The sequence below is a fragment of the Bacillus rossius genome, chromosome 7 (genome assembly GCF_032445375.1).
Source record: "Bacillus rossius redtenbacheri isolate Brsri chromosome 7, Brsri_v3, whole genome shotgun sequence".
NCBI classification, from domain to species: domain Eukaryota; kingdom Metazoa; phylum Arthropoda; class Insecta; order Phasmatodea; family Bacillidae; genus Bacillus; species Bacillus rossius.
The window spans coordinates 69014020-69025697 of record NC_086335.1 but is presented as its reverse complement, the minus strand read 5'-3'; the positions used below and the strand labels follow the sequence as shown (position 1 = coordinate 69025697).

Here is an 11678-nt window from a genome sequence, read left to right as displayed (position 1 = left end):
ACGGACGTATAGAAATGCACCAGCTACCCCACATAAGATAACCAGACTTAGCCTTTGAGGTAATGCGTTTTACATACAAAAATTAGTTTTGGTTACGACTATTCTAAGTTGTGTGATTTGACGTTGTGTGTTTCTGAGTTGTGATACCTTAATTCACGTGTTTATCAGTTATTATGTTTCTAGGTTGTGTGGTTTGGCATTGTATGTTTCTAAATTACTTGTTTCTAAGCTATGGAAGTTCTAAGTCGTGTGTTTCTAAGTTGTTGCAGTTATATGATGTGTGTTTCTAAGTTGAAATACTTCCAAGTTGTGTGTTTCTAAGTAATGATGTTTCTGAGTTGCCAGTTCAGCATTGTGAGTTTCTAAGTTATGACAACTCTAAGGTGTTTGTTTCTAAGTTATTTTTTCTAAGTTACGAAGTTACTAAGTTGCGTGTTTCTGGATTATGTGTTTCTAAGTTATGTATTTCTAAGTTATTATCGTTATATCTTATGACAGTTCTAAGTTATGAGGATTTTTTCGAGAATGCTAAGTTATGACTGTTCTAAGTTGTGTGTTTCTAAGTTTTGTGTGGATCCCTCTTTGACCAACCAGCAGTTCTAACCACATAGCCACATGAAACTGCCTACTAAACAATGTCAAATGGATATCATTCCATCGTCGAACTTAACTGCTATGCGCCTATCGCTGTACGTTTATTTCCTGTTATTGGTTTTAACTTCTTGCTGGTCACCACATTGAGGTCTACCAAACGTTACTCAGATTTTTTGTCGACAACTTTTCATTTCATAACTGCCCTGCAACATTGGTGAATGATGTCTCATTGTAAAAAGTATTTGAGAAAAATTGCCTTACTTTAGTTCTCTTTATTCGTTTCATTACTAAAAAGGTCTAAAAGGAGTTTGTTAGTATTTAAAAAAAATTAATCCGTCGCAATTTTAAGGTAGTGTGAAAGTAGTTGCTAGCAGTTTCCTGGAACGAGCTACACAGCGCGAGTGTGTATGCATCGCAAGAGACACGTCGTGTGATTGGAGCCAGTTAGCACCGACACTGAGGGTGCAGCGACGTGATTGGAGCAGGGACGATTGCACTGGAGGTTGAAGCAGGAGTTCTCTGCCGGTAACCGAACTCCAAACCCCTTTCGCGAGAGACTAGTGATATGATCTTTTTTTATTATTTTTAATGTTTGCGTCGGTATTTGTTTTACCATTGAGCCGAGATTCCTCTAGAAATAATATATAGCATATTTATACTAAGTTCTAAGGCACTAAATTAGCCCGGGCGCAACGCAAAAGTAAAGCTTAAGTCATGACTTCACACCAGATATTTACACTAATGAATGGGTGCCAAAACATTTTTATCGCTTATTTACAATTGTATGGGCCAATACGAAAGTGCCATTTTGAAAGTTTGAACTTAAACAAAATATGTTTGGCGCTATTAATTTTTGTAGGTATTTGATCTTGGGAGAGAATAAACGTATTGTAATTTGCTTTTGTTTTTAAAAAAAGGGAGTTTCTGTAAAGTCGGTTTACGGACGATAATTTTACGTGGTAACGTCATAAGAAAACATTGATGAAAAATTGCATACTTTTTAATTTTCAAATATTATTTACAGTTTTTGGTAAATTTAATTTAAATCATTTGTTTTAATATAATCATGAACAATTAGTTAAAAAGCCCGCCTTAACCTGTTTGATATTATAGAAGCTTTTCTCGCACGGTGGTTGGCCGGTTCTTGCACGCTCGGCTCAGGCGGAACGTGACAATTTTTCGTGCGTGCAGCCGGCGTTCATCTATTTATAAGACGTTATCACGTAAAAAAAAAAGGACATGTTACTTTATGTTTGAGTTGATATTAGTTAAGTGGCGCGGATTGCATGCTGACATAATGTTGCTTATTAATTGAAACATGATTGGAGGGGCCACAGCCCACTCCACCCGGGCCGTGTGACAGCAAGGCAGAGGAGGCCAGACCTGCGCCGCTGAGCACGCGGCCCGCGCGGATAACTGCACCTACCCCCCTCCAACGCGGCGGTAGGCCGCTCAAGTAGGCCAGCGGTTATATAGCAAGTTCAAGGCACCGGCATCTTCATTTCTACTCTGGCGGCGAGACGTCAGACCACGCAGCGAGCAGCACCCGGAGGAAACCCTATCACTCGCAAGGTAAGTGCGACGCATCGCCCTCTGTGGTCCGGAATGTGAATTAGGCGTGTGGCAACGTCGGAGACGTGAGTAAGCAAACTGAGTGCTTCAAACATGTTACATATTTATTTTTTATTAGCATAACTAATAATAAATATGTAATATATGTCACCACCTTGCACCGGAAGGCTAGCCCTGGGACGTATGTACACTTCTTATAGCCAAGGGCGGATTCGAGTGCTGGCCAGGGGAGGGCCAAATTAAATTTTCTAACGCAATTTTAGTACATCTAGTACATTTTTATTTGTGGTTGAAAAGAAAGTCCTGTTATCGATAGCACTGCAGTAAAATAGTACTTTAGTAAGTTTGGAAAACTATAATGAGGAAATTGGAAGAGAAAAAAATGGAAAATTATTCAGGGTTCGGTATCCGCCAGTGCGCTTACATCTGATCTAACATGACACGCCCGAGTTGTACGCCGCTGAACATAGGCTTCGAAAACACTACTTCTTTTGAAAACAAATAGCTTTACTAAGAACTTTTTTTTATATTTTAATAAATTAGGGTGCCAGTTATAACGAGCGCAATGTTGTCTGTTGCGGAACTCCTGGAAGGCCTCTCTCTAGCTTGGAGGGAAGGTTAAGAACCGCGCGGTTATTGGACAGTCCGTCGCTTCAAACGACCAGCTGGTTTGAACCTAGTTTACGAAGGATGCATTCACCTTGACTGCTGGATCCGGAATCCAAGATCAGATCATCAGTTTAGTTCACGGAGATCACATCTTGTCTTCACTGACCATAACACAGACCTGCGTGCTGTCCTGTTCTTGTGACGCGTAAAGTGTCATTGCGTTAACAGCCATTCCGTTTCTCACCAGATGCGTCACTGTTTCTTACCGTGAGCCCACGAAGATTTTTTGGTGAGCAAATAAAAACTTCATTTTTGGAATGTTTTGCTAACTTACTTTGAAGCTGAATATGTGTAGCGAAATGTTGAAATGCCACTCACTGAGAAAAAATTTCACAGTGATCCTAGGCTGCTACTGAAATTTAGGTCTACAATGGGTGAACTGTTTCTTTATGACTTTCCGTGCCTATAAGTGTGACGTAAAAGCCTGCCTTCGCAAAACCTCTACAGTTCAGGGACTGCAGTAGTTGAGTTAATGCCTCGGCCGACAAGCATAAATAAAAAAAGTCTAAAACGTATACGACTTGTAAAGTGACGAAAAACATAGGCCCTATGCAAATTTAAGTTCCTATTTTGCTGTAAAACAAAACCTTAACTTTCATGCGGGAAAAGTGACCATGTTTATGATATTTAATTTTTATGTTAGTAAGTAAAGGTCTGCGGGCAACAGGCATTTATAGCGCGACCTGGTGTCACACTTAGAGCGCTCACTCGCTCTTACAGTCGTGGAGTGCGAGGAATACAGTGGTATGAGTTGAATTACTGTGAAGAGTTCAGTGATTTGAAGTAGAGTGGTTCTGGTCGGAGGTATATGGTTTATTACTATGAAGCCCTGCTTTCTCTTAGTGGTTATAGATGTGTCATGATTTGAAGATGTTTCGGCGAAGTCTTGCGTAATAGTTCATTGATCATTGGCTGCAAGGGGCCCGCCTCGTCAGGGGTGTATGTGTGTTAGTGATGCGGGATGATAAGCGCGACGCTCGCTGGTGATTCTAGCGCGGTGTCGCCTCTGGACTGGCGCGCAGTCTTCTCCCAGTGCACAGGACAACTGTGAAATTTGATCGGTGACCGTAACATAATTGGGCTGAGAAATTACGATAGAGGTGAAATGCAAGTCCCTTAAGTGCTTTCAAGAATCAGCACCGGTTGCTCTATGCCTAAAGATTACTCTGAAAACACGCCTAAAAATGCAGTTGTAAGACATAATTCGGAAACAAAAACTACTTGCCGGCCCTCAGCGAATTCTTAAATGCTTTTCGTAGACAGACCCAACTCGGGTATGTTGAGCAGTTTTGAAATCACGTTTTTTTTGACGTGACAACGTCTAATAAATCGATGAACGCCAGCTGCACGCACGAAATAGTGTCCCGTTACGCACATTGTTCCGTTACGATGTGTCCCGTTATGCTCATTGTTCCGTTACGCTGTGTCCCGTTACGCTCATTGTACGCTTGCGCCGCATCTATCTCTCTTCCACTCGATTGGCCTATGCGTCCGAGGAGAATAAAGCGGCAGCACACAACTTACATCTACACGTGAACTGTTTCGTCGACTGGTTATAAAGTGAAATGAAAAGTTAATGTGGTTTTCATTGCTTATTACAACAACAATTTCGGCAATAAAGGTTAATTATTCTTGCATTTAAAAATCTGATTAATATTATAATTTCAAGTATTTATTCTTTTATTATTAAAATAAAAATGATTCAATTTTATTAATAAAAGTATGCAATCATTTCATCAATGTTTTGTTTTGACGTTGTCACGTTAAACTCTCGTCCGTAAACCGACTTTACAGACAACCAATTTTTTTTTCTCCTGAAGCTATGCGTGGGCGGGGAACTTAACCCTTAAGGAGGAGACGACGGCGAGCGCTTGGCAACACCGCAGCGAGCCGCTAGCCGCGTGTCGTCACGGAGTTCCGCGTCTGTCGTGCATCGAGCTCTCTCAGTCCCGCGCTGGAAACAAGGTCACGCTCTTGAGGTCGACAGTCGCGCCCCTGGCGGCCGCATCGGGAACTCTTCCCCGCAATTGGCTGCCCTGAACGAGGCGGCACGGGGCTTCCAGGAGGTTCGCGCCCCACTTCCCGGTCAACTTGCGGGGCGAGCGAGATACAGAGTGCCACTCGATGCTTACAGCTAACACTCTCATTTCCTTCGGGAATCCGAGAACTGTGCGGGGTTTTAGAGGCGACCTAACAACCCGAATGCCGTTAAATATTTAAAAGTAAATGTTTGCAACCTTGATTATTTTTTTTATTTTGGTCATTCGTTGTTAGGAATATTAACCGTATTATGTTTATTTTTAATACAGAACAGCCAAAACACTGTGTTAAAATTGTTTAAACTACTGAAAACTCCATAGCCATAAAATCTGTTGCTTTGCAGCCATACTTATTTCATTGTTACCAAACTAATTCAACATCGGCATCAATTATTCCTAAGTATATGTTGCCATTATGATGAATACGCCACTCCGTTCATACACAATTCCATTAATTCTGAGCCATGAATGTTCGTAAAAATATTATTATTTTATTCGTGTTTAAGAATTTTATATTATTTCCCCCTCATATTGAAAACTTAATTTTTGATGTTGGCATCTCTCAACCGCGCAGTTTTTTTAGTGGCCATGTTCCGCCCTTACAGTTGTGCCTCCCTGAGTCTACTGGCGGACCGCGCATGATATAAGCTTTAACTCGATTCTTACAATCTAAATTTTCGGTTGGGTAATTTTTTTTAACAGTTTTATGTATTTTGGTTTAAAAATTATTTTTTTATTTTTTGGTCTCGTATTTTGAATTAAAAGAAATAGTTCACATCTTCACTCAGTAAATTTCTGGTCAATAACTTTTATGTACGCTTTACTCCCGAAAATATAACTGTTTAAGGCTATGTTCATAAACAAAAGAAAAAGGTAACTAGCGGACGGAACGAAACAAAGCGATTAATCGCGACTTGACATGTTAATGCAGGAATCGGAGGAGTTGCCGGGTGTGGGAGAGAGAGAGTGACACCCCCCTCTGCACGGTAATGAGAGTGGTGCGGCGCACCGCCGGGTCTGAAACGAGGAGCACGCTGGCCCGTCTCGGAGACTTGAACGAACAAGTAGCACAGGAAACTCGGGGCGCCTTCCTGAAGACGACCCAGGCGGATGCCTGCGAGCCGACACTCCCGTTATAACGGCCTCGCGACGAGAAGAAAAAAAGGATCGAAAGGAAAGCTCCAGGCAGCTCCGTGGCGACAAAAAATAACGCGTTTAAAAATTCCAGCGGTACATTTTTGGTATCGGCCTTCTTCGACGAAAAAAAAATTGGTTGTCTGTAAAGTCGGTTTATGGACGATAGTTTAACGTGACGTCATAACAAAACATTGATGAAATGATTGCATACTTTTATAAATAAAATTGAATAATTTTTATTGAATTATCACTATTTTGTATGGATAGAAAGAAGGAGTGAAATGAAATCTACAATTTAATTGATAAATTTACTTTTATTTGCACTCATTAATTAAAATATGTTTATTACTTTAACGAAGAGATTATTTTAACTATAACTTTTACACATGTTTGCTGTTTAACTTCTTCCAATCTGTGTTATTCTGTTAAGGATGGGACGATGACAGGAAAAGTAGGAAACGAATGGGAGTGTTTCAAGTTTGATGTGCCTCGAAAAAGTCAAATCGATGGTTGTTCCAATCGAGTGGAAGAGAGATAGATGCAGCGCAAGCGTATAATGAGCGTAACGGGACAATGTGCGTAACGGGACAATGAGTCATCCTTTTTCGTGCGTGCAGCCGGCGTTCATCGATTTATTAGACGTTGTCATGTTAAAAACTCGCGAGGAAGAACCGTGAAACGTACTGATTAAAATCAGTCCTCGCAAAAAAAAAAATCTGTATTTACAAATGTTTTCAAGCATACGTATTTAAAATTGTATTGCTGATCAACTTCCTGTTTTCATTACCGTCGTACGGTCAAGAAACACAGGATAATCAGGTTCGCTCGGAATAGCTGCTTGATGATGCAGTCCCACGACTATTACCACAGCTGTTACCACAACTACTACCACATCTATTACCAGCACACGCTGGTCTACCGTCATCGTTGTCAGCAACCCCAGGGCGAGTGACAGACTGGGAAATCGACCCTCGCAGCTCACCCCTGTGTGTGTGGCGCTAGTGCATTAAGGATGGGTTGGTCAAATATGAGATAGTAATTGATTGTAGCAGTTGTTAAGTTTTAATTCAAGGGATGATAATCTGAAATTATTTTGCCAAATATAATGATTTTAATTTTAATTTTAGCATCACTCATTGAATTTATAGTGTAGAAATATTTACTTTAAGGCTAGTTTAAGTGAAGGAAAGGGGATGGGTTTTTAACTTTAGTTATCTGCGCAGGGAACAAGCTTCGCAGTGAACAGTTTTTTTTTTAGTTATTATGAAGTCTATATCATTTATATCAGTGTTAGGAATGTTGTGAAGTACAAGATGTTGACACGTCTCAAAAGTGCGGGAACAATGAACACGTGACTAACGATAGTGTGCACAGGACTGCAGTAGCTCAGTCACCGAGTGACAGGCACTCTACTCGCCGACCCAAGGACTGCAGTAGCTCAGTCACCGAGTGACAGGCACTCTACTCGCCGACCCGAGGACTGGAGTAGCTCAGTCACCGAGTGGCAGGCACTCTACTCGCCGACCCAAGGACTGCAGTAGCTCAGTCACCGAGTGGCAGGCACTCTACTCGCCGACCAAAGGACTGCAGTAGCTCAGTCACCGAGTGGCAGGCACTCTACTCGCCGCCCCGAGGACTGCAGTAGCTCAGTCACCGAGTGACAGGCACTCTACTCGCCGACCCAAGGACTGCAGTAGCTCAGTCACCGAGTGGCAGGCACTCTACTCGCCGACCCAAGGACTGCAGTAGCTCAGTCACCGAGTGGCAGGCACTCTACTCGCCGCCCCGAGGACTGCAGTAGCTCAGTCACCGAGTGGCAGGCACTCTACTCGCCGCCCCGAGGACTGGAGTAGCTCAGTCACCGAGTGGCAGGCACTCTACTCGCCGACACAAGGACTGCAGTAGCTCAGTCACCGAGTGGCAGGCACTCTACTCGCCGACCCGAGGACTGCAGTAGCTCAGTCACCGAGTGACAGGCACTCTACTCGCCGACCCAAGGACTGCAGTAGCTCAGTCACCGAGTGGCAGGCACTCTACTCGCCGCCCCGAGGACTGCAGTAGCTCAGTCACCGAGTGGCAGGCACAATACTCGCCGACCCGAGGACTGCAGTAGCTCAGTCACCGAGTGGCAGGCACTCTACTCGCCGACCCAAGGACTGCAGTAGCTCAGTCACCGAGTGACAGGCACTCTACTCGCCGACCCGAGGACTGCAGTAGCTCAGTCACCGAGTGGCAGGCACTCTACTCGCCGCCCCGAGGACTGCAGTAGCTCAGTCACCGAGTGGCAGGCACAATACTCGCCGACCCAAGGACTGCAGTAGCTCAGTCACCGAGTGGCAGGCACTCTACTCGCCGACCCAAGGACTGCAGTAGCTCAGTCACCGAGTGGCAGGCACTCTACTCGCCGCCCCGAGGACTGCAGTAGCTCAGTCACCGAGTGGCAGGCACAATACTCGCCGACCCGAGGACTGCAGTAGCTCAGTCACCGAGTGGCAGGCACTCTACTCGCCGACCCAAGGACTGCAGTAGCTCAGTCACCGAGTGACAGGCACTCTACTCGCCGACCCGAGGACTGCAGTAGCTCAGTCACCGAGTGGCAGGCACTCTACTCGCCGCCCCGAGGACTGCAGTAGCTCAGTCACCGAGTGGCAGGCACAATACTCGCCGACCCAAGGACTGCAGTAGCTCAGTCACCGAGTGGCAGGCACTCTACTCGCCGACCCAAGGACTGCAGTAGCTCAGTCACCGAGTGGCAGGCACTCTACTCGCCGCCCCGAGGACTGCAGTAGCTCAGTCACCGAGTGGCAGGCACAATACTCGCCGACCCGAGGACTGCAGTAGCTCAGTCACCGAGTGGCAGGCACTCTACTCGCCGACCCAAGGACTGCAGTAGCTCAGTCACCGAGTGACAGGCACTCTACTCGCCGACCCGAGGACTGCAGTAGCTCAGTCACCGAGTGGCAGGCACTCTACTCGCCGCCCCGAGGACTGCAGTAGCTCAGTCACCGAGTGGCAGGCACAATACTCGCCGACCCAAGGACTGCAGTAGCTCAGTCACCGAGTGGCAGGCACTCTACTCGCCGACCCAAGGACTGCAGTAGCTCAGTCACCGAGTGGCAGGCACTCTACTCTCCGCCCCGAGGACTGCAGTAGCTCAGTCACCGAGTGGCAGGCACTCTACTCGCCGCCCCGAGGACTGCAGTAGCTCAGTCACCGAGTGGCAGGCACTCTACTCGCCGACCCGAGGACTGCAGTAGCTCAGTCACCGAGTGACAGGCACTCTACTCGCCGACCCGAGGACTGCAGTAGCTCAGTCACCGAGTGGCAGGCACTCTACTCGCCGCCCCGAGGACTGCAGTAGCTCAGTCACCGAGTGGCAGGCACAATACTCGCCGACCCGAGGACTGCAGTAGCTCAGTCACCGAGTGGCAGGCACTCTACTCGCCGACCCAAGGACTGCAGTAGCTCAGTCACCGAGTGACAGGCACTCTACTCGCCGACCCGAGGACTGCAGTAGCTCAGTCACCGAGTGGCAGGCACTCTACTCGCCGCCCCGAGGACTGCAGTAGCTCAGTCACCGAGTGGCAGGCACAATACTCGCCGACCCAAGGACTGCAGTAGCTCAGTCACCGAGTGGCAGGCACTCTACTCGCCGACCCAAGGACTGCAGTAGCTCAGTCACCGAGTGGCAGGCACTCTACTCGCCGCCCCGAGGACTGCAGTAGCTCAGTCACCGAGTGGCAGGCACAATACTCGCCGACCCGAGGACTGCAGTAGCTCAGTCACCGAGTGGCAGGCACTCTACTCGCCGACCCAAGGACTGCAGTAGCTCAGTCACCGAGTGACAGGCACTCTACTCGCCGACCCGAGGACTGCAGTAGCTCAGTCACCGAGTGGCAGGCACTCTACTCGCCGCCCCGAGGACTGCAGTAGCTCAGTCACCGAGTGGCAGGCACAATACTCGCCGACCCGAGGACTGCAGTAGCTCAGTCACCGAGTGGCAGGCACTCTACTCGCCGACCCGAGGACTGCAGTAGCTCAGTCACCGAGTGGCAGGCACTCTACTCGCCGACCCAAGGACTGCAGTAGCTCAGTCACCGAGTGGCAGGCACTCTACTCGTCGACCCAAGGACTGCAGTAGCTCAGTCACCGAGTGACAGGCACTCTACTCGCCGACCCAAGGACTGCAGTAGCTCAGTCACCGAGTGGCAGGCACTCTACTCGCCGACCCGAGGACTGCAGTAGCTCAGTCACCGAGTGGCAGGCACAATACTCGCCGACCCAAGGACTGCAGTAGCTCAGTCACCGAGTGGCAGGCACTCTACTCGCCGACCCAAGGACTGCAGTAGCTCAGTCACCGAGTGGCAGGCACTCTACTCGCCGACCCGAGGACTGCAGTAGCTCAGTCACCGAGTGGCAGGCACTCTACTCGCCGACCCAAGGACTGCAGTAGCTCAGTCACCGAGTGGCAGGCACTCTACTCGCCGACCCGAGGACTGCAGTAGCTCAGTCACCGAGTGGCAGGCACAATACTCGCCGACCCAAGGACTGCAGTAGCTCAGTCACCGAGTGGCAGGCACAATACTCGCCGACCCGAGGACTGCAGTAGCTCAGTCACCGAGTGGCAGGCACTCTACTCGCCGACCCAAGGACTGCAGTAGCTCAGTCACCGAGTGGCAGGCACTCTACTCGCCGACCCAAGGACTGCAGTAGCTCAGTCACCGAGTGGCAGGCACTCTACTCGCCGCCCCGAGGACTGCAGTAGCTCAGTCACCGAGTGGCAGGCACTCTACTCGCCGCCCCGAGGACTGCAGTAGCTCAGTCACCGAGTGGCAGGCACAATACTCGCCGACCCGAGGACTGCAGTAGCTCAGTCACCGAGTGGCAGGCACTCTACTCGCCGACCCAAGGACTGCAGTAGCTCAGTCACCGAGTGGCAGGCACTCTACTCGCCGACCCAAGGACTGCAGTAGCTCAGTCACCGAGTGGCAGGCACTCTACTCGCCGACCCAAGGACTGCAGTAGCTCAGTCACCGAGTGGCAGGCACTCTACTCGCCGCCCCGAGGACTGCAGTAGCTCAGTCACCGAGTGGCAGGCACTCTACTCGCCGCCCCGAGGACTGCAGTAGCTCAGTCACCGAGTGGCAGGCACAATACTCGCCGACCCGAGGACTGCAGTAGCTCAGTCACCGAGTGGCAGGCACTCTACTCGCCGACCCAAGGACTGCAGTAGCTCAGTCACCGAGTGACAGGCACTCTACTCGCCGACCCGAGGACTGCAGTAGCTCAGTCACCGAGTGGCAGGCACTCTACTCGCCGCCCCGAGGACTGCAGTAGCTCAGTCACCGAGTGGCAGGCACAATACTCGCCGACCCGAGGACTGCAGTAGCTCAGTCACCGAGTGGCAGGCACTCTACTCGCCGACCCGAGGACTGCAGTAGCTCAGTCACCGAGTGGCAGGCACTCTACTCGCCGACCCAAGGACTGCAGTAGCTCAGTCACCGAGTGGCAGGCACTCTACTCGTCGACCCAAGGACTGCAGTAGCTCAGTCACCGAGTGACAGGCACTCTACTCGCCGACCCAAGGACTGCAGTAGCTCAGTCACCGAGTGGCAGGCACTCTACTCGCCGACCCGAGGACTGCAGTAGCTCAGTCACCGAGTGGCA

The 11678-nt window shown here is 48.6% G+C and overlaps 1 protein-coding gene across 1 annotated transcript in view; it reads left to right on the top strand.

Annotated features, from left to right (window-relative positions):
* Positions 1-2097: 2097 nt before the first annotated feature.
* The window catches only part of LOC134534478 (uncharacterized), a 29280-nt gene continuing 19699 nt past the window's right edge, over positions 2098-11678 (top strand). Inside the window, exon 1 of the mRNA XM_063372956.1 lies at positions 2098-2166. The gene's annotated coding sequence lies outside the window, so the exon portion shown is untranslated. The remainder of the gene's footprint in view (positions 2167-11678) is intronic.